This window comes from Ixodes scapularis, unplaced genomic scaffold (genome assembly GCF_016920785.2).
Source record: "Ixodes scapularis isolate PalLabHiFi unplaced genomic scaffold, ASM1692078v2 PGA_scaffold10__122_contigs__length_95168666, whole genome shotgun sequence".
Lineage (NCBI taxonomy): Eukaryota > Metazoa > Arthropoda > Arachnida > Ixodida > Ixodidae > Ixodes > Ixodes scapularis.
In genome coordinates this window covers 88,089,526-88,113,637 of record NW_024609836.1, presented here as the reverse complement: position 1 = coordinate 88,113,637, position 24,112 = coordinate 88,089,526, and the positions used below count along the sequence as shown (strand labels likewise).

The window sequence follows — 24,112 nt, the reverse complement described above, 5'->3', positions numbered from 1 at the left end:
GCTAAGCAATTATCAATCATAATTGCTTTCTCATTCATGCAGTCAATTTGGCATCAAAATATGTATCATTTAATATAACAGCTTTTACGTTTTGACAGCGGATTTCTGATGAAATTTCACATCGAAATTTTACTCACTTGCCAATAAGTATGAAAATTTCAATTTATTGTTTCAATTTATTTATTTCGGTCCCCACTATGGCACCAAAAATGTGCAAATTGAGTGAACTTTCTGGAGATTTGGCATGTCAGTTTATACAACAAGGCTGACACAAGCAGCAGCGGTGGCAAATAGCCAAGAACTTCACCCCATATTTCCGGGTCTGCAGGCACAAGAGACCAGATTGCAACGAAAGTGCCACACAACAAGGCTGACACAGTGCCTCAAGGATCTGTGTGTGACGTCATACTCAAGACCAACACCAATCGGAATCGGCCGCAAGAGTGGACAGGCAAGTCCAACTCTACTTAAAGAGACCATGAAATTACCTTTGTACATTTGCCAAACAACTTTTACATTAAACATTCAATGTTCACTGAATGCCAAACAGGCGTCCGTTTTCGTTTCGGTTTATTAACTTCTACACAAAATATTACTGAAATATCAAGTCAAATATTGAAATACATGAAAGTGCAACTAATACAAGGGTCCGGAAAATACGAAATACGACTTATTACCCTTTGTAATGGGAATAGATAGGGTACAAAACAAACATAAAGCATTCCTTTAAAAATAAGGTTCTGGTCAGAGTAGGTTCCATTTACAACGGGTACTCAAAAATGGCTGAAAAATGGAATCATGTAGCAAAACAATTCAGTTGGGATGAAGACTCTCTCCCTCCCACGTGTACACCCGGTAGATTACTTGCCTCCAAATATAATTTCTGTAAAGTGACTGCAAGAACAAGCACATCTGCTAAAGTATGTCAATGTCTATCCATAAAAATGTCAAGTTAGTTTCCATTCCAACAACACTGGAAACGCATGTCGCGACGGACATCACGGACTTGACATCTCGGGCACAGAGACGTTCTCCGCCGCCTCACCAGGGGAAGGGGAGTACTGCAGTCAACAGCTTGAAAGGAAGAAGAGGATGTTCGTGGGGACACGAGCCTCGAGGCCCTCACATCCACTCGAGATGCTTCCAAACAACGCCATTTAAGCTCTCGTAAATATTGTAAATTAAAAATGTGATGCAGAGGAAACGTTTTCTGCAACACCAGACAATATTTCAAACACCCAGATTACTCCTGGCATCAGCGACCATAAAGTCATTGCGGCAGACGTTAATATTTCAAGTACCAATGTCGGCGAGTAAAAAATGTGTAAGGTGCTTCTTTTATAACAGAGCAGATAACAATGGTATCTTTCTTCGAGGCATTGGTTGAAGGTATGGGTATCGGGAAACTTTGGTGTACGCAAAAGGGCAACTCCGATCAATATTTGTTTCGGATTACGACTGTTTTCAGCTAAAACGGCGTCTGAATTACAAGGTATAACCTTTTCCGGTATAGTGTGTAGTTTGATAAATATCACGGCTCAAAGTTTGGTTTGGGGCGTCTACGGCGAAACCGCGACTACCCGCTAGAGCAGGGTTTCTCAAATGGGGGTCGGCGAAGGACTGCCTCATCAGTCAGGCTCGGCAATAAAAGTAGTATTCTTTACAGATTGAGAAGAAATATTCCCATTTTCGGGTGAGTTCTCTCGTCTGTATGTCAATGAGAGTAGCCTACTTCACACTAGCCCTTAGTTATATTCATTTATTAAATAATTATCAAAATTAACCCGAACCTTTCCCTTCCCCTCAGCACGAATGGGGTCCCCCATTATCTCCGTCGATCCACAAGGGGTCCGCGGAACATCAATGGTTGAGAACCACTCTGCTAGAGGGATGGCAATACTGATGATCAGCCGTACGGCCGCAACATGACGTCGCGAGGGTGCTGCGCCAGTGCTCCCCGACTAGGAGCGAACCCGCCTGCCGCCCGCTAAAGAGCATCTGGTCGCATCTTTAAAACCGGTTGTAGTGCCTTCACTTTGACATACTATTCCGGCCGTGATCATACTTGGTGCCACGAAAGCGATACCAGCCATTTATTTTGGTATCCTTTTTGACCGGATTTGCCCTTTAAGAAGAAAATGTACATATTAGCCAAACGTTTCGTTCCTTCCTGTACGCTAACTGCCAAGCGCGCTCGCTACAGGCCTTGGACATCTCAGCACCTGAGCCTAGTTCAGAAGAAAACAACATAAGGCAGCGTAGCACCCAACTCGCAACTGATAGGACCGAGTGAAGCGAGCTTAATGTAATCCTCAAAACCAATATTCAAGTAGCCAGAAACCTCCATTTTGAAGCTTTTGAGAACAGGGGGAAGAACGACCCAAAGGGATTCTGGAAATATGTGCGCAGAGAGGAGCAAGTCTGTGCCAGTATTTAATTGATGCGACAGTATTGTTTAAAACGATACGGGTAAGACCAAACCATTGAATGCTTATTTATTTTCATTCAGTGCTTATTCCGTCTGCACAAGAGGATTTGTGTTTGGCTTTCCAACTGCGGCCGACCTATGGCCTTCGAAGTAGAAGAGATCGGGAAACTTTTAAATGAAGTGGATGCAAGCGAGGCCATTGGTCCCAACGACAGTTCTTCCTATATTCTAAACTCATGCTTGGGTATAGTTCATCTATACTTTTTCGCAGTGATTCAATAATTCCCAAATATAACCTCGTTTCTGTCAGATTGGAAGCTTGGTCGAGTTGCCCCCATACATAAAGGTTGTCCCAGAAACCTGGTCACAAAATACCGTCCAATTTCATTAAGTAGCATAGCACGTAGGGTAATTAAGGCCATCTTATACAGAGGCATAATCAACCATGTAAATGCTCCTGGAATACTGCATTCATCCCGACATGGCTTTCGTCAAGAGGTTATTCCTGCATAATGCAGCTGGCTCCATTTGTACACAAATTGGCTAAAGCGCTCGATTAACACAATATTGTGGACTGTATTTTCCTAGATTTTAGCGTACCATTTGATATTGTCTCTCCCATAAGTGCGTGGTGCTCAGTGGTCATGCGTCTGAATGTGCTGACATGACATGGAGAGTTCCGAAAGGCTCTGTCCTTGGGGCGCCAATGTACTTGAATGATACTGTCCTTGTTGTGACATGTAGTGTGTGTCTTCTTGCAGACGACTGCACTGTTTAAAAACATATACAAATGTGCGATGACGTCAGCATTATACTCGCGGATATTAATGCCATTCCTGATTGATGCAAATCGTGGGAAAGCAATATTTATCTTAAAAAGACCGTTTGTGTCCCATCTACAAAACAATGTGTTTTATCCAACAGCATTTACACCAGTAACAGTGAGTGATGTAACAGCATGCATGAGGACAAATACCTCCGTGTATTCCCGAACCAACATGTTGATTTTACTGTTTCTAAAGCCTCAAGAATGCTTGGCTGACTCTCTCTCGTAATTTTAAGTTGTTACTGTCTTCCCCGAAAACAAAACTTTATTTCTCGCACGTCCGCTCAATGTTGGAGCATGCTTACACTGTATGAGATCCCGATACTTGTTCCGGCCGCCATGCTTGAAAAGGTGCAAAACCGGGCTGCCGATTTCATCTTTAATAATTTTACGAGTGACTCAGTACTACAAGAGCTAAAGAGAGCCCAGGAGGGAGGGAGCTAAGCTTTAGAAGGAAAGGCATTCAAATTAATTTGTTTCGTATCACCGTCAAAATGGTACTCAAAGACCGAGCTACCTTCACCCACCCGATTATATATCTCAACGAAGGGATCACTTTGATAAGCTAAGAGTTTGCAGACCAATGTTTTGGGGAACTTATTTCTTCCTAAAACCATGCAGGATTGGAACGAACGGCCAGTCTGCGTACCTAGCATTATGGCGAACAATGTTTTCTTTAGCACCAACATCAGTGTTACGAGTTTCTTGGTATATTTGTCTTTGGACAGCCTGCTAACTGTTATATATTAGGTGCTGCATAAGACAGAAAGTTGTACGCTATTGTAATTGTTATATTTGTAGGAATAAAATCAAATAAAATCGCCACTCAAAGCGCAAGGTGAAAGCAGAGCACACAGCGGCGCCCAATCGGTTACTATGGAAACGCCGCGCTCTCGAAACACAAACCAAAGCCGCGTACTAAAAAAACACCGCCGGGGTGGAAGGAAACACTCACAGTCTGTAAGCTTTCAGGGCCTGCGACATGTCCGCCGAGTCATCCCCCAAAGATCAGACACGAGCGCCGATCAGCCGACAGGACGGCGGCGACGACATCCAGAGCGCCGACGGGTCTGGTGGAGCGAGCAAACCTCCGCGCGCACACAACCGGTCCCAGAAACAATGGCGGCCACGCGAAAGCGCCGCTGCAAGCGGCGCGCCGGGAAAGACGGTGGCGCTGCGATCGCTTTCCCCGCAATCGATCGCTGGTTGCGCCAGCACTTGGGCTTCCCTCGGCGGTCAAACAGGCGCCGCCTGAAGTCGATCGAAGCGTCGCGACGACGATCAGTGAGTCATCCGGGTCGAGCAAGATCTAGCTAATCGTGGCTTTTTTTTTTTTTTCTTCGCACACCTTTGAGATTTGTACAATTTTTCGGTCGTACTATGGGTATGATACTGTGTATTCTTTCCTCGTTTTGGAAGAAGCCGCCGACCTAGCAGCACTTGGGCTCATGAAACGACTCAAATTCTGCACCGGTAATCGAGCCATCGATGCACGATCCATGCTGCGCCTGCGGATGCTGCCGTGCACACGCAAACTCAAATCGACAAGGTTAACGCCCCTTCGCTGCGCGCATCAAAATCACCAAACCGCGTAGAACACGAAAAACATCTTGTGGCAAACAGAAAACACGTACCTTTTCTACGTGTGCCTCAAACAAAACCTAATATAGCGTGGCACGTTAATATTAGGGATCGTACAATGTCCTATCCTGACCGGGGAAGAGGCGAGAAATGGCACGCAGCCGCTCGTGCAGAATCGTTAGTGACAAAACGTTCCCGCGATTCCTTTTCATTCAAGAATGAAACAAAAAGGACAAGACATCTTTCCGTTGATTCCGTTGGGAGCACACTGTAAAGTACTTCTCTATCGTTTTGGTAGAAGGTCCCGAAAACCGACGCGCACTCTCCCCACCCAAGTTCTGGAGGCCAAGGAGAAGACAAGTTCGGTCAGAAACGTCCCTGGCGCCACGTAAAATAAATGTTGGGGAACGGAATAAGGAAAATAAAGATCACGACACCGCCAACGCGGCCGGAGCCACGGTCCTGGGAGCCGCCACTTTTTTTTAAAGAAGCACTGACAAGTCCCGCCTCGGGACCGCTCCAACCGGAAGTGTCCTGTTCACCAGCGGAACGCGATCCACCGCGCCGCCTATCCCAAAAAAATATAACCGAAGACGGTGTCTGTAAGCTCACCGAATCGCCCCCTTTAAAGGGGCGGTGCAACAATTTGCGGACTTTGGTTAATTAATTGCGGGAATTGATGCCGGCCACATATAAAACGAAGGACCGAAAACTATTCTTTCCTGCTTGCCCTAGTTTTCATTAAAAAAAATAAAAGAAATTGGTATCTCTGGCACCCCTCAACTCAACATTGAAGCGGCACCAGCTTCGCCTGTGACGTCATTCGGAGTGGCGTTGGTTTCCGGTTGGGTTCTTCGGGCTTCCGTTTCCCCAGCGCTCGCCGGCTCGCCAGGCTCGCCGCTCTCCCGCTCTCCCGCCGATTCCCGACCAACATGGCGGCATGGGCGGACGGCCTGAGCGACGTCGAGCGCAAGATGCTTGCGACGCGGCGGGCAGTCGAAGTCGAAGTCGAGGTCGAGACACCAGGAGCAATAACGATACCACGATACTACGGACCACGACCAACGCACTCCGTCGAGCGAGGGAAAGACAAAACGTCCGGGTTGCTCGTGTAGCCGCCGTAGGCGCCTCGGTAGTCGACGGATGACGGCGACGGCAGGTTTTGTTGACTTGCGGTAGATGGCGCCACAAATAATTCATACCCTTTTAGCGGCAATATTAGGCTTTTGAAGCGTTTCTGCATGCCTAAACAACAAGATTTTTTAAACTTAACCTTAAATCAAGCTTACAATTGCCTAACACTATCACTTACAAAAACCACTCCGAATGACGTCACATCAGAGGTTCCATTTGCGGCCACCATGTGGCCGCAGGTTGAGAAAAAAAGCGTTTTTTATTTTACGATTACGCAGCAAAATAGAGATATTTCGGGGTATGGTGGCACTTTTTTCTCTTACATATGCCGAAGTAAACAATATAAAAAATACAAGCTGCACATTCGTTCAGTGTTAAAATCATTGCACCGCCCCTTTAAGCGCGATCCAAACCAACGCTTCTTTTTGCGCCTGTAGGTCGTGCGGCTGCGGATGTGACGCATTTCGTGGCGTTTTTGCTGCTTCCGGGCGCGCTTTCTGAGTCAGAACCGTGCGCTTTGGTTTGGACGGGCGAAACTTCGGGCGAGCGCGCACAAGCAAAGTGCAACTGCGACAGACTGGCCGGCCAGACGGCGAGAGAAAGAGAGAGGGAGAGAGATCGCGTTGTCATGTTGGAAGAGAATAAAAGGGGGGGAGGAGAGGGCAGCCAGACGGCGAGAAACGCGGAGCCGGAACTAGCTTGCCCTCCACCGATTGGCCGGGACACAGGAGCGTCCTACTACGTCACCGCGCGTTTTTGTGCGCGTTGAGAAGAAGTTGAAATCAACTAACTTTCTTGTGCGCGCCCGGAAGGAGCGAAGAAGCGGCGCGACGTCACGAAAATACGTCACATCCGCAGCCGCACGACCTACAGGCGCAAAAAGAAGCGTTGGTTTGGATCGCGCTTTACCTTTCCATTTGCGCGTACGACTGGTTTGGGCCCACACAAAATGTTTTAAGAAACTTTGAAACACCGCCACACCACATTATTGGCAGTTTTCGAAAGAACCAGAGCAAGCACACCGTCTTGCTCTGTCAGACTAAACTCAAAAGGCCCATTAAAAGTTTCTCTTCATTCGGGAGTTTTTGCTTTCCTGACGATTAGTATAGCGACATTATAAAAAAATTTTCTTCGTTTTACGGGCGTTGTCTGACAGCCCAGCTCATAGCTTGTCTTTTTTCTTTGGCATTTTCTGGCGCTGAGCAAGAGTTTGTTATGCAACCGGAGCACTTCCTTGTGCAAAGAGCTCGCGCTTGTAGCTTAGTACTGGTATTGGGCAGGAGATCGAACTATAGGGGGCGCTTTGTCGAGCTTGTTGTCCCCACAGCCCGGTGTTTACTAACACAGCATAACAAAGAAATTGAACCTCGCCCAGCACGGTCTAGGCACGAGCGCTTCACTCTTGCCAGTGCTTTGATCGCACGAGGAGCGGCCTTCGAATCGTCGTCTTCGATTTCTCGGATCAAAAACAAACAAGAAAATGGGGTTTGTTGTCCCCACAGCTGCAGCGCACCGCTAGAGGCGTGACTGTTCGATCTCCTCCCCAATTGCCACTCCGGTTGAAATACATGAGAAACCAATAGTTAGACGAAGCAGCACTACGTCCAGAAGATAATCAGAATAGTGCAAAATCCGTGAACACCTTATATGAGCAGAGTTCCATTCTGAGCGGAAATAATTTGACGATATAAAACTACTGTTTATGGCGCAATTAAATATTTAACAAAAAAGACATATCGTAATATTTTAAGACCAATAAATAAGCAACTTAGTATTAATTTTAAGGTATTTGAACTCGGAATTGGAACGAGTGTTCTCACTTAAACTTCTAGGTTCGAAGAAAGCCCGAGTTGGACAGGTCATAGAAACATTGACATTCTACAGTAACATCTTCCTTCCTTCCTTGGCTCTCTTCCTACCTTGATTACTGCCCACTCGCCAGGGGCACCGCTACAAAAACTAACCTGGACGAGCTGTTCGGACTACAAAAGAAAGCGTTTAAAACATTCCCTACACAGATCATGTATATTTTCCTAATATCGAATTTTAGATATTCCAAAACGTCTTATCCTCAAACTATATCGATGCATATATAGCGAGTACAAAAGGGGTGAACATGAATTATTTACCAGCCAAGAAATACACCCGGGAAACTAATTGTACACAAAACCTGAAATAGGAATCAGTAGTATGGCGGCCAGACTGCTACCGGAATGTCAAGTGTAGCGCGTCTTCAAACTCACTTGTGTTTCGTGTGTCTGTGTGTGTGTGTATTTTTTTTTTTTTTATGAGCATTGTGTTTTAGTGGTACATACGCTACCGAAAAACCCGGTATAACTTTTTACTATCTGAGTTATGGAACTGGAAATCTACCCGGAAGTGTTTCTAGAAACATGCAATACAGATAGAATCCAGATAGATTTCAAGTTCCATAATCCAGATAACGAAAATTATACTGAGTTTTTCGGTTGGGTGGTCACCTGTAAACCACATGTACCGCCTTTTTTTCTACTACATCGTAACTTGTAAAAAATAAATAAATAAAGGTGTACAGTTGTAAAATTGTGCACAGTCGAAATAAAAAAAAAAAGTTGACTCAGTCTGTTTTCTACGTGGTATTGTGCTATGTTGAATGATCAGATCGATTTGTATTTATTTTTTTTTCGTTCAATTGGTTTTCTGTCTTTGCTGACCAATGTACAAGGCCTAGAAAGCCTCGTCGAGTAAATATATTTTTTTTTTTTACTTTCCCCCCCTTCCCCCCCAAAAAAAAGCCCGTGGCTCAATTTAAAAAAAAAAAAATTATTATTATTATCATCATCATAACGACGTTAAATAAAACCAAATACGAAAGGCTCAAGATAAATTGCTTACTCTTCTCAGCAAAAATAAAATCTAAAATACAGAGGACCATAAAGGAGAGAACAGTTGTAAAGAAAAAAGCCATTCACCGACAAGAGAGGGTCTGAGGTGGGGGGAGAGTCTTTTATTGATAGGGCGAGTGGGGAGACAACTTATGGCCCATTCGCCCGCATCGCACCGGTGCAGTGCGGTTCGTGGTACACGGAAGGCTTGAAGGGAGAGGGAAGCTTTCTTCTCTTCCCGCCAGTCTTTCGTGTACTAAAGTGGAAAGAGTTGACTGCACTGGACGGGTGCCCCATTCAATAGGCATTAGTGCGTGACCAGGAATGATCAAGGGGAAATGATGCGTCGCAATGTATTTCAAGCAGTTTTTCTCGGGTTTTCTCAAGAAACGAATACCGGGGCCTTGGCTTAAAATCGGCGTTGCCGACAATCTGGAACGGCAGGAACCGCTAGTAGAACAAAAGGATCCGATCTAGGAACAAAATGTCCGCGAGAGGAAGACGAGGAGACTGCAAAGGGCAGGCAGGGGAAAAGGGGCGTCCCTCGCAGAGAGCGCCCTTCGGATCCGGGCTCCAAGCTCGTCTTATCCAAAGATCCTCGTGGCGGATCATCGGTTCTCTCCGTCCATGAAAGAACGCAGTGTCCCGTTCGAAAGGCAGGTGTACAGCCGACTCCATTTTGGGACGGCTGGCCCCCCACTTCGGTCTCGGGTTCTCCGAGGGCCAGCGAGCTTTCCCCACATCGTCCACCGCGGCAGTCAGGCAGGCGGTTGCGCCACCGAGCTGCCCAATGCGGCGGCCAACAGTGCGCGAAGAAATCGGCTGCTTTGGCGGTGCCCGCGCCCATGGCCGGGACGGGGGGCGTACAGGCCCTCGCGTGTGCACGCGGCGATTGCCACATCTGTCTCGCCTCGTACCACTGCCCCCTAGGAAACACAATGAACGCTGCCTGTATTCAGTTGCGTTCGTAAGAAACAACAGAGTTACGATCGTCTTGCAGCGACTTGTACGGCAAGCGTAGCGCTGGCCAGAGCACCTCGTCGCGAACATGCAGCGCATCTTTCTCAAACGACCAAAGCGTTCTTCTTTCCTAACAGCGGACGAACGAGCCAAGACAAAACTTCATTTCAGGAAAATTCGCAGAACCGAGGCAACAGAGGCTCCTTCCAGCCTCGCTCGAGGAGAGCTGACCGACCGGGGGGGCGCCTGACCCCGAATTGGGCCAGTCAGTGACCGTCCGAGCTCCCGTCCACAGAAACTACCGAGACACATCGGGCAGCAAACCTGTTCCCGCCCAGTTCGAACGCCGACGGTTCGCGATGAGGAAATGCGCTTCTCCCAACACCGTGGCGAACGGCCGCGCGAGCCTCGACGGCCGCTCTGCGAACCAATGCGTGGGTAAAACGAGTAGTCGCCCGTGGCCACATCAGTTCATCTCACTTCATACTGCTTTGCAAGATGGACCGTTATCGCGAAGAAAACATAATTCTTGTTACCTGAGACGTGGCTTTATTACTGCACCGAGGATGAGCGCAATGCAAAACTTCGTAGTACCGAAAAGTTTGGCACTACGACGTCCGCCAGAAGAGATTATAAGTCGTTTTTGGAGCACACGGTTCCGAAATCATGAACGGTACTGCTGCTTTGTTTCGTGAAACCGTATGGAAAATTTAACGCGATTATGCGAATCGCAAAACTCGCGCAACCGTTTAAACGATGATGATGATTGTGTTTGACCGGCAGCGCCATCTCGTAGTAAAGAAGACGGCCGAGGTAACGTCTACCGGTCGGAATTTCAAAGCTCTGAAACCAGACAGAGTAAAATGCGTCCGAACGACCCCAAAAGTAGGTAACGTGTGTCTACCCTCTCGAACTTGAACGATCGTTCGTGTCAATTTCGTCTGCTCGCGGTCGACAGGGCGGCTCGTTAGCCCAGACCACGAAAATATAATCACGCGCGTAGTTTACAGCATTCACGATCGCTTGTCACTGTGAATAGTCTCGGAAATTATTTGGTTCGACAACTCAGACGAAGCAAAAAGTAGCAGGATGGCAAACAGCCGCCCGCTGTGGTAACGCTCGGCTCGGCCGGCGGAGTCGACCGCCATCTTGCATTTTCCCCGAGCCGTCAAAGGTGTTGATTGCGTTGCGGTTACGACTCCAGCGGCCGCAGTGGCAGAAACGATTCACGAACGAGAAGCGCATCCCGAAGCCGTCAACAATTCGCGTGCGCATGTACAGTGGCGTCGACGATGCGTTCCGGGACGAACCGTTGGTGTTAAAACGACTCGCTAAGCTCCTCTCGACTTTTCCGTCGCTTTTCTGGGACCGTTGCTCCGTGCGGCTGTCACCGTTAACGAGATGGTAAGCAATGATTTTAGCGCCACCCTGGCCCTACACTTATCTTCTCAACTCGCACTCAGACTTACTAGTTTAGAGCACGACAAGATGGACAACTTCGGCAAGGTTCATCTAGCGCCCAGTCTAGCCACGTTGGTACTGTCCAGGCGCAGTGGCGCCATAAAAGCGGCTGTTCTTTCTTGATGTTTTCTCGCTTGTTCTCCCCGTTTGTGACATACTGCTCCATGTTTTGAGCTTTAGTGACTTTAGCTTCTTGCACGTTGCACGAGGCACGTGCAACGTGCAGCCCTTGGGAAGATCATGGCGGCACAGCGTAGCACTCAGCAAGATTTCAGACGCCATGTTCTTCCCAGAAGTGGCGCGCGGCACTTACGGTGTGTCTCAAGCAGTAGCACAACAATGAAGGGCACCACTTTTCCCAGGACAGAGGGGCTTTAGCGTGTAGCCGATCGGCCGTACAATCGCAGTTTGTGAAGGACGCTTAAGTCGGATCCATTGAGAAAATTCCCCGTAAGATCTTCGCGCGCGCGCATAAATTTCCCTGCGAAAAAAAAAAAAAAAAAAAAAAACACTGTATGAGGCGGTTCGACGACGGAGCCATAGAGTGCCCGGTCGCATATTTGGAGCGCGAGGATCTGGTAGCGCAGTGCATTTCTCGGGGAGTCTGGTCGGCAGCGCACAGCATTTGCAGCGGCGAGGACCCGAAACATGGTTTTCAAACCCGACGTGAAAAGAAGCGGCAGCCCGAGGAACGCGAGAAGCACGAGCGGACATTCCATCGCTCGGGACACGTGTGTTTCGGCGCCTCGCCGCAGCGGGGCGCCCGTCACCTGGCTCTCCTCTCATCCGCTGTCTGCCACTCTACCTTTTCAATTTTGGCGGCCGTTTCTCGTGGCAATCTGCCAGGCTTTGTTAGTACAGGAGAGGCTATGGCATTAGGCATGCTGGGCTCGCGCAATCATGAGCCAAAATCTGAGATGAAGTAACTACCAAGCGGCATTCCGCAGAATCAACCAGTCGCGTTTCCTGAGGGCGTCACGTTGGCCGGACTTGCTCTTTTGGGGGACAAAGCGAGCAAAAAACGCGAAAGACAACAATTGCTAGGCAACTTGCTCATGCGTGGGCGGACGTGATGCGACCTTGGGAACGGTAACACGCCCCGACCCCGCGTTGCTTCTGCACGGCTGCTTGACTCGAAAAACGGGAGCCACGATGGAAGACGCTGTTCCTGGAGTTTCGTTCATGAATGCCATGTTGCACTCATCAAATTCAGACTCGTTCTCTCTCGGGGGTAGAAGAAGGAGCCAATCTTCTTTTCTGGCCTCGGATTGTCACGACGAACCAACTCACTTCTGTTCCTCTTCAAACCGCCCCTTTTTCTTGCGAGGCACTGGAAACACGACCAGAGCACTTCCAGCAAGCTTCTCTCGTAGGACGCATGAAGTAATCAATGGTATCGGCTATACCCTTTGTATCGGGCGCTGGCTTGTGGCCTTTTGCAACCCCTTTCAATTGTGTTATAAACAAAGCCTTTCCGAACTAGTGAAACGGCGCATAATTAAGCGCAACCGCCATGAGTCGGTCTCATCGCTTCCATCGTGAGGCCCGCGTGACTGGTTCCGAGTTCGCGCCGAGCAATGACGCAGCACACGTGTGGAATACTCACAGCACGTGACAAACTAATGGCCGCCGCACGAAATCTGCGTAATTTCAAAATTTCAAAAAGGGTCTATTATGCCTTTCGTTAAATCATCTACCCCACCAACTTTCTCAATAATCATTCGCTCTAGACCCTCTCCGCCAATCTTTCAATCTTTTTTTTTTTTTTTAACTAATTTTTAGTTTTCCTCTCTTCTATCCTCGCCAGGAAAGCGCAGTGCTTCCGCCAAATGCGTTACCCCTTTACGGAGGGAAGGACGAAAGCACTTACACACCAGACCTTCTAGCGTCTGGCATGACATACGGGACACTATGTCTTTAAAGGGAACTGAGAGGGTATTTATGCTCGCCAAAGTTTTGATTTGCACGTATGAGAGCCGAGCTACCCGAAACAAAAATTAGCGACTCAAAATTCGGTTTTTGTTAATGTTTTTTTTTTTTTTTTTTCCCGGATAATCGCCGAACGAGAACTGGCCGGTTTGAATCGTGCTCACTATCTTCTCCGTGGGAACGCGCCGCTTACACAGCACCAAATATAATCAAAGACATCGAAAACACACGCGTTAAATATAGTGGGAGGAAAACAAAATTCGCCAGAGACACTTCAGATTGCTTACGTGTAAGAATGCTTTCGCATTCCTACACGTAGCGACGGTATGCTAAACGCCTATCCCACAGAAGGCAAAACTATTATCTGCTTTGCAGAAACGAGTCTACTTTAATATACTATTTAAAAAAAAAAAAAATACGATGCACGGTTACCCGTGCCATATATAGCCAATGTCGAGACCCAAAAGCCCGATCGCTTGGCTGGAAAACGTCAATTTTTCCAGACGCATTGACAAGAGAATAGAAAGCGCGTGATCAGCGTTCTAGCTTTGGGCCTTGTCGTTCGCTAGACACGCTCAGCGTATCGCAGGGATTGGTCCTCCGCGGAAAATCGAGCACGCGGGGATCTCTGGCTAAAAGTGCCCCCCTTGACAACCGTGCTCATTGAGACTACGATCAATCTACACTGGGTCTTTGTGCACTCACGCCACTCGGACGAAGTCTGCGACCAAGATAATTTTATGACCGAAGATCACGGAAAAAGAAGGTCCAAGGTCTCGGAGACACGGCGCAGTTCGCAGCTTATTCGCAGCCAGCTGACAAAAGCGTCATGCATCGCTGGGCGCATCTTATGACAAGCTTGGACGGTACACCGTGAAAGAACAACAGAGGCAATTATCTGCACGAAAGCGAACGACCTTCGGACGACCCTTACAGTGGCGTAGAAAACATTAGATCCCGGCCGGGAAACAAAAATACGATTCAACGCAATGTCAGGTCTACGCCTGTTAACAACTCCAATCACATACCGCCATACCACGGGGCCGACAGGCGTCCACGAATGACGTAAGGTGTGTCACGTCACGTGTTTCCAAAAGAGGTTCCTGCGATGCGATCCGCCCATGTTGTTGTAGTGACAAGGATCACGTGACGGCTATTTTCTCCGCTTTGCTTCGCTCGTGGGATTTCAAGCGTAGCATCCAAAACTGTCCGCCATTTTGTTTTTGCTGCGACGCAAAACGTGCGTACGACGAAACCTAAAAACAAAACCGAATACGCCGAGCGAAACGATCGGAAGTTTTGTGCAGGTTACGATGGAATGCTGTGCGATAGTTTCATGGGACCAAAGGGGCATACTTCTACGTGCTCTTCGCGCCCTTCCCGACTTCAAGCAGCAAAAGGAGAGAAATACGTATTCGAAACTATAGTCCATGTCACTAGATGCGTGCAGGCGAAAGGAGAAAGGGCCTGGCGTTTCCTTCGCCTGCATGCACTGGTCACATCTAGAGACACGAGAAGAGCTTCGCAAAAGGACCTCTCTGGCCGCCGCCATTTTGCGACTGGACACACCCCCATCCGTTAGAATTTTCTGCCACCCACCTGAGCGGCGGAAACCTGTTCAGCGCAACTCCCCACCAGCATTATACGTGCATCATGCATTCGGAGTTGGCCGGCTTTTCTCCGACGATTTTAACTTACTTTCCTTTCCAAAATGCTTGCCCTTTTTGTGTTATCTTCCGCTGTGAGAACCAGGAAATATCAGGGCTCGTAGCCCGAAGAAAAAGAACGTCAAGCAGCCCGAGACGCGGACCGTTCGACGTTCTTTGGGAATTATTTCCGTCGACAAAATCTACGAAAAGCCTTCCCGGCTATGTTGCCGGTCTTGGCGAAAAATAGCTGACAGGGTCGGGTCCGGGGTATCGGGACGTTCAGTTCCTTTGGTGCTGTACAAACAAAAAAAACAACAAAAAAATCAGCTTTTCAATACGTGCCCCAAAACAAGCCGGATTCCGTCTGTTCGTCGTGAAGTGACTGCGCTATTTGAGATCTCTCTCCAATTCTGTTCGGATAACGCGGCACCGTGGCGTGCGTACAATACATGTTCGATTGATGATACTCGTTCACTTACATGTTGGGAGCGGAGAATAGAATAGCATTTCGGCTGTCCTGTGTGGTCAAATATTTTCGAAGGTTAAAACCTTCGTAGATCGACACGGCTGAGCGTATGGTGCCGTTAAAAAACATCAACATAAAACGAAACGAATATTCTAGTGGCATTTGTTCTGTCACGCACTGACTCACGAAAAAAAGCTTTCATTTGTTTGTTCGTGTTCCCCAAAAGTAGTACAATGCTTTCTTAGAGACCTCGAGATATTCTATTCGCCATAAAACGTAAAAGAAAAAAGAAAACGCGGCAATACCAGCGTCCCCAATTCCGCCTGCGCAGGCGCCACAGCCCACCGACGAGAAAACCCGGAGCCCAGCGCAGTCGGGCAACGCTGACGTACCCTCTGAAAACCAGAAACGCGCGCTGGAAATCGCTTCCTTCGAGACTGCCGCTGGGTAAAGGACGCTCGATCCGCGGAAGAATCCCTTCAACTTCAACGAGGCGTTGCAAAAGCGCTAATCGAAACGTAAAAAAAAAGGCTCCCTGCCTTTCTTTTTTTTTGTCTTGATTTACTTTCCGGTTTAAGAGGTGAGCCTTATCTCTTCGTCGTCCCCTAGTCGTTTTCGAAATGTTGCGCGGTAGTGGCGGGCGCTCTCGTCGCAGTGACACACTCGTCGATTCTATTTGCTGCTTTCTTTGACGTATACGGCTCAAGTACACTTTATTGTTCGCGCGTCTCTTTTACTCCAAGGTGACGGCTGTCCAACAAACGTGAACACGGACTCAGCTAGAACATGTCTCGGTAGCTACACTAGTTAAGCGATAGCGAACCAACACTTCCTTTGTTGAACGTCACGTCAGTATGAAGCCCCCAAAGTTACCGCAGAGGGCAACTCCATGGTGAGTCATGGTAACAAAACCCGAGACTCGGGAAACACAGAAGGGGACGAAAACAACACAACGTCTCAAAACACTCAGGTCGCGCGTGCATGATGTTTCGACACCCGATTAGCTTTCACGGGCCACGGCAGACTCAGAGCCGCGCGAGCTAACTGCGCAAATACCGGCGATCGGAATGCCAAGTTCAACGACGCCCGCTCGGCCGCCCCTCGATATGCATTTCTGTTGGCTGCCTGTTCGCCTAGGAAAAAAGAAAAGAAAAACTATTTTTGGGAACCAGGCTTTCCCAGACTCTACCCGTTTGGTCGCTTGACAACGGGACCGACCTGGTCCTGGTCAGAACGATAACACGAAGCTGTTCCGTAAGCCGCGACGCCACTGTCGTCGCGCTGCTTGGGTTTCATTTGGACGAGGAGTACAACCAAAGTATTCGGTCAAAAGCAACCCTAGGCTTTAGTGCAAAAATTAGCGAATGAAACATGATTTGTGAAGGATACACGACAATCCACGAAGCGCAGAAGAGGCCACGTGATCCTTGCTACTACGTCCCAACAGGTGCCGGCTCCGCATCTTCTCGGGAAACTGGCCAATCCAGTTGCTCTTATGTCACGTGGTGAATGGACGCCATGCCGCGACGGATTTTTGCTAATCGCCTCCGTAGATACAGAACGTTTATGAACTTTTTTTTCCCCCGATTTTAGGCACGATTGAAAACGCTCGAATTTACGGCGCTAATAAAATCGGGAACAGGCCCACTCGTCATAGGTGAACTGGTCATAGGTGAACTGGTCACAAAGGGTCTATCTTGTTCCAGCTGATGCCGTAGTAGGGACAGTGGTCGCATTGACCTTCTCGTCATAGGAAAAGTGGTGAAATGTTTTCAGTTCATTCGTCCTTACTTCTTTTTACCTTGTTCGCTAGACAGTCTGCCATCCCACAAGGGAGTAGGGTCTTTCGCTGCGACCCCATTCTAAACACTCTTCGGAGTTCCTTTTAGAGGGCAGACTTCTGTAAGCGGAACGCTCAGGTTGAAAAAAAAGAAATGTTTTTGTTGAACTGATTAAGGCGAGCCTGTTTAAATGTCGATATTTAAGATTGAAAGAATAATAACACGACAACAGCACTCTTTCATTTAGGAGCGATGTCTGATTACGCAAACAGAATTGGCGCTATGCCCGAGATCACCCTGATAAGGAGGTGTTGGAAAGGTAGAGGGGGTGAACGAGGAAGCAAGATCCGAGGATCCATGGCTGCCCAATTTCTACAGGCAATTGCACTTTTTTTTTTTTTTTTTTTTTTTTTTTTAGTTTTGGCCTGACACATTTCATTTCACGTTTCGATGGAGTTAAGGATGCCGATGAGATGTTCTTTTTTGCATTCTCGATGAGGAACGACTCTTTTGCGCGAACCTTCGTGATTTTATTCTTTCATGGATGTCATGGATGAAGAAAGAATAAACAATTAAAACAGGGACAACACAATTACATAGTTGTGTTGTCCCTGTTTTAATTGTTTATTCTTTCTTCATCCATGACTTAAACCAACACGCTCTTCTACCAAGCATACTTATTCTTTCAATTTTAAGATATTTTTATTCCCGGTTCAAATCACGGGAAAAAAAAAAAAAAAAGATGCGCACTTGATAAAACGCCTATTTGTTTTTTCTACTTGTTATAATTTGTAACAAGTAGAAAAAAAGAAATATGGCCTATCGTAAATTACGCAACTGAAGCCTCGGAGGCAAATCCTGCGACAAACAAATTTTAACAAAATTGACGAAAGTCCAGTTCTCCGCCGTTACGAGTTCCCCCTCCCGTGCACGAGATGGCCTATGACGAGATGTCCGCTGTGACCAATTCCCCTATGACGAGTTGGCTGAGACGAATTGGCTTGGGACGAGATCTAAAACCAATAACCTTTCATCGCTTATCGCTTTTGTTTCGATCCCCGAAGCACGTTGTAAAAGGCAAAATTAGTTTCGCCATTTTAGTCCACATGGCAACAATGGTGCAGTGCCATCTGTTAATTTGATTGGAATCTAAGGCTCTCAAATTCAATAAAAGAAAATCTGGATTTTTTATTATTACTACTTTTTTTAGTTGCATCAAGGGAGATTTTTTGAAGATACAGAACACAGAGATAGATCTGGTAAACAAGTATAAATATCTGGGAATCTGGATTAACGAAGGAAATAAATACCTTAAGGAATACGAGAGATAGAATTGGTACGGGTAAAATAAATTCGGCCATTATGAAACGCTATGGAATTTGAATAAATACGAGGTTGTGCGGGGAGTATGAAGAGGAGCAATGTACCAGGATCGACCTGTGGTAACGCAGTCTTGTGCATCAGTTCGGATATTCAGGCGAGAATGGAGATAAAGGAGCGTTGACAGGACAGAGCACACGGGAACACTCGAAACGAGGGAGTGCAGAGTGATATGGGGCTGGTCATCGATGAGACCAGAGACGCAGGGAGCAAAATATATGTTGGCCAAAGACGAACAGACACGGAGGACCTAAAATGTATCGATACCATGAGTATGAGCAGTGTGAACATACTCATACTCATCAAGCTTAAGATGCAATTCCTGCCGACGGGCAATGGGGTGGAGCACAAACACGTTCAGGGGAAAAGGCAGTTAAGGAGGCAGAGAGATGGATGTGGGAGGAGAAAACGGAAGGATTATTCGATCATTCCAGTGGGAGCGCCTTTGCCGTTTGAGGCAAAGACGGAAATTAAAAAAAAAAAAAGACAAAAAATACGTATAGAGTCAAATTTGAAGACAAAGATACAATGTGCGCTATGTGTAAACAGGAGAGGGAAGCATGCTGAACGTGTGATTCTAAAAAGCAAGGAGCTTACTCGGTGGCGCAAGCTACCGCCCATTATTAAGGGTACAGCCGTTATTATCCATCCATCCATCCGTCACATGGCAGTCACGTAAACAACCCCTCCGTCACGAAGCAGCAAAGCGATCTCTGGGCCAGCAATAGGCAATGGTACATTTTCGTTGTTTGCGAATTGCTGTTTTGCTGCTGAGTTGGCCAGTGTTCCAGACAAGACGTTCTCCCACTCGCTCCATCGCCTTGTTTCGATCTCGTGACTCCCCTCCCAGTCCTTCGACACCCTCTTGGCGTATCGCTACTCTGGTAGCCGCCACATGCCTCTCAGCAGGGCCCAACTCAGTCGTACCCTCTCAAACAATTAGGCTCGGGGTTTCTGCCGTTTTCCCCTTGGAAACAAACACTCGTCTCCAGACTTCTCGACGCGTAAAATTAAACTATGCCAACATTTTGCCGAGCACGAGTTTCCAAGGTCACGCTCCAACTCGTGAACTCGGCGTGAAGACGACCATCCCTGACCCATAAAAGGGGCGCGCGAAAACTGCCACCGCGGAGATAAAAACACCGAGCAAAACGACGAAACCTGACCCGCCAACAGCGAAACGTGCACGGCATCTCCGCCACCGCGTTACCCAGAAGCCTGTCACAACATGTTCCCTACACCCGCCAAGCATACATGTCTCGCAACAGCCTCTACACGCCTGAAACGGAACGTCGATTCACCCATATTCCGTCGTTTCCGCCTGCATCCAGAAAAAGAAAGCAGCAATTAAACGCGCTCCCGAAAAGAATTCGAGCCAAAAGTCGCCCCTGTGAGGCAGACCAAGTTCTAGGCTGTATAAACACACACACAACCCCAATCGAGCCTAAAAAAAAAAAAAAAAAAACAGAAACAACAAGAATCCCTTCTCCGACTGGAAGACAGAGCAAGCATTTCCAGCGTGAAACTAAGGTTCCAGGTGAAACTAAGCAGAAGGCCGGCAAGCAAAAACCAAAATCCCCATTCCTGACCCGATTTTTTGCCAGCTCTCTGTCCCTTTCCTCGAGAGGCACTCGTGCTTCGAGAAAGGCAGAGCACAACTGGAAGACAAAGAGAGGTCGGAGAAGGTCGACCTACAAGCGCCTGCACACTCGCAGTCATCTCATTGGTCGGAGCAAAAAGAATGTATGGAACATAAGCACAGATTTAGTCGTCCGTCGTACCCGCGCGAATAATATGTTAAAATTCCCGTGTTGGCCTGTCCAACCGAACGACAGTGTCTACTTTGTTTTCCCAGTCGTGTGCAACCTTTTCTTAGCATCGACACGAAAAATAATCCTATAGAACAGTCCATAACAATATTTTATTTGGTGATTACTCGAATATCCTTACTTAAATCTCAAATTAAAAAAAAAAAAAAACATTGTTAGAATAATGCAGCCAAGTTTATCAATAAATAGCTTTCTCCCAAAATCGTGTTCCGTTCAGGAGGGTTCTTTCCCATTGGCACGCGAGTGCGCTGCGGCAAAACAAGATAGCCAAAATCGCGATGTCCATTTTCCGATTGTTGCTTCCCTGCAGCACAACACTGCGTGGTAAGAAGCAAACTCAACGAAGCTAGCCAGCCTGTCAGAACAAGACCACGCCTTCCCCAGGAATGTCAGCGTTCGATCAAATCAAAGAGTACAGTATTTGACGCCCTAATCAAGAGTTCCGGCGTCTCCCCAAACAGCTCTTTTATTGAATGTAGTTTGAAAAGAGAGAGAAAAAAAAACTGCCAAAGCTAGGGCGCCTAGCGACTCGAGTGGTGCGTGAAGCTTCTGCCAGTTTGCAACGAGTCGACCGGAAACCCTGCTGCTCGAAACAGCACACCTTCAAATCACATTACCATTCCATTCTTAAGAATTGGTTCGAACGTCGGAAAATGCTCAGAAAGCGTTGCGGGGTTAAACATCCGAGCTTCATGTTGTTGTTGTTGTTGTTTTTTTTGGTTTCGTGTGTCGGAGGTTAACTTTAATTTTTTCTTTTCCTCTCTTGTTTGGAATTCTATTAATTGTGTAAACCAAGCAAAAATAAAAAAAAAGCGCGTTTTTTTTTTTGTATTGTTTGATGGATACATTGGTTGCGGAGTTTACTATGCTTGTGAGAGACTTTTACGACGATGCGGTTGTTGCCCACTATAGTCGAAAAGACTTAAGCAATTTTTTTTTTCATAAATGTTTACGTAGTTTCTTTTTTTCTTTTTTTTTTTTTTTGTTGCTTAACTTTTACTTCAGCTGTTAGCATATATGTACCGCGAGTGATGTCTAAGATTCCCCCCACCTTCTCCGTCGGAAAAAAATTAACCTTTTCAGTCTCATGAGCAGCATTCAAGACTTTTTTAACAACCTCAACAGACCCAACATTATCATTTTAACTCAAGTGTTCAGACGTTTCGGTCTTTTCTAAATATTTAACAATGGGTCATTCACTGTTTTTCCTAAAGAATATCGTTTTGCTACTGAACCTGCATAAAAACCTATGTAATTTTTTTTTTTTTTTTTTTTTTTGGGGGGGGGGGGGGGAGTGTTGGCTTTTGTGCGGATATTGTCCTTCTTTTTTTTTTTTTTTTTTCCTGCATTCGGGTTTTTTTAACCCACTGTGAAACATTCCTCAAGCGACCTGCCGTTCATGAGCACAAAAGATGAATGCACATGAGAGCCCATTGGCCTATTCGATTGTCCTCGCAATGGCCTTTGTGGAGGCTCGTCCACGGCTGTTTCAGTGGCATCTCGGCAAGAAGGTGACCAATGGCGGCTGATCGTCTCCTCGAGCGCAGGCTCGTCCCAATCAACACAGGCTACGCACGACAATCGACGCTCCTTTACGATCCTTCCGATCATGAGGCCTCGAGCGATTTCGGAGAAGTCCGCACACAGAAAGAACGTTTCCGGCAACGAGATGTGGAGGGAGCCGCACCGAGCGGCGTTGCACCGGGGGTCTCGGAACGCTCCTCATCAGTCCGGAGATGCCCACCGCCAAAACCACTTCCGAAACCCGTGGCACCCCGGAAATCCCCAAGAGCCAAAGACGTGGCCAAGCAGCGTGCACGTGGTCGAGCGTGGAGCGCAGTAGTGCGGCGCGCAATCCAGGGTACGTGCAGCAGACGGGCTACCGAGAAAAGAAGGACGTTGGCCCCGCGCTGCCACGCTCTCCGCCTTTCTTCCTCGCCTGGCCAGCGCCCTCTCGCCTCCAAACAGCCGCCCCGCTCCTCGTCGACCAATGGACACTTTACGCGGCCAAGGGAGCAACTTGCGCCTGCAGTTAGAATCACTTATTTCTTAGCTTACCAAAACTTAAACGTTACACGCACAAAAAAGAAAAAAAAAAAAACTTTTTTTTTGTTGAGAACGAGATTACGTATACGGTATAGGGACGTAGCCAGAGGAGGGGGGGGGGGGGGGGGGGGGGGGGGGGGGGGCCCGCCTTCCCCCCCAAATCCTCCATATTGCTGGGACCTCCTCTCCCCCCTCCTTCTCATACATTTTGTCATGGGCGCTCCCCCTCGTACATTTTGTCATGGGCGCCCCCCCCCCCCCCCCCCCCCCCCCGAAACAATCAATGTGCATGTTGTGTGCTCATTACTAAACTGTCGGAGCAAGCGTGTGCAACACTGAATTATGTTTACCTCGTTTAACCCTTTGCAGTGTATATAATCCACACCACTGTCCTGTATAAACACTCGATTACCTGTCGTTATATATGTTAAATTGTTCATTCGCTCGTATGTTGAGCTTCTGCGGATGTAAAGGGGAGGCGAGGGCTTCGTCAAGTTTTTTCCCCTGCCTTCTCCTCTCAGATGGAGAGGAAATAAAATTGATCGATTGATTGATGTAAGAACTACTTTGCGGAGGTTATGAACATGTCCAAAACGTCCTAAGGTGGTATGGGGTACTTATAGATGTGGAACATAAATTTTGGAACGCACGACTCACTTGCGGAACGATGAACCCAACGCGGCGATCAACCTCTTCATAGTTACCACGAAATGCCGATATCCGCCGCACAAGCGTTCACAGGACGTGGCTCCAATCCCGACGCAAGGTTCACCGGACGTTCACGTAAAAGGTTCGTAGAATAGCACACCTCGGCACAACGCCGACGACACTGCGCTCACGCAAGGCGTCCGCACAACCTTAACGGGACGTTCGCACAACGCAGACGACACTGCGTTCACGCAAGGCGTCCGCACAACCTTAACAGGACGTTCGCACAACGTTCACGCAAAAAGTCCGCATAACCCTGAGGCACGGTTCACACAACGTTCGTGGACATTCGCACGCAAAAAAAAAAAAACTGTTTCGCAACGTCGACACAACGTTGATACGACGCCCACGCAATGCGTCCGCACAACCTTCACTGGACGTTCCCACGACGCTTCCGAATAACGTAATCCAGGTGAACACCAGGTGCACACAACGTCCCTTGGCGAGGCGTGGAAGGCACGTACAAGTGGGCTTCGAGAAAGCCTGACACGAATCGGGGCGGCTGCAGGCTGGACAACCGTTAAGCCAACCAGGAAGAAGAAAAACGGGCGAGTGCGAGAAAACCGGAACGGGTCACTTGGATGACTCACCGTTCGCGCATACCGCCTTGCGCCGCCGGCTCCAAGTCGTCGGTCATCGGCGTCGTTTTCCAACAAAAGAGACTCCGAACGCTCCGTTTCTTTAACGTTCCGGAGAACGGCACGAGCTCTCGGCATTGACAGTGTTCCGACGCCATTTTGTTCTCAACTCCCAGGTGGCGGGGCGCTAGTTCCAAGATACAGACTGGGGTAGACTCTCCGGGATGCCACGTGCTCGCTGATGCTGCTCACTGCTCGAAAAATGCTTTCTCCGTCTACAAATGCCAAGCGGTTAGGCCAGGATCCTATTGATGTGGATGCGCGCTAGGAAAACCAGCATGCTCGTAGTTCCAAGTGGCGGAGTTTTTGTGGTTCCACATTGGCGGTGAAACTTCGGCGCTCCTCCCAGATGACACTGGCGTTTGGTCTCCAAATTAAAAATCTCTCGCCCATCATGACCGTCGATGAGAGCACCATTCACGCCGTTATCAG

The 24,112-nt window shown here is 47.8% G+C and overlaps 1 protein-coding gene across 4 annotated transcripts in view; it reads right to left on the bottom strand.

The window, feature by feature from the left end:
• The window catches only part of LOC8037027 (kinesin light chain), a 76,760-nt gene that overhangs the window by 45,453 nt on the left and 7,195 nt on the right, over nt 1–24,112 (bottom strand). The window lies entirely within an intron of this gene.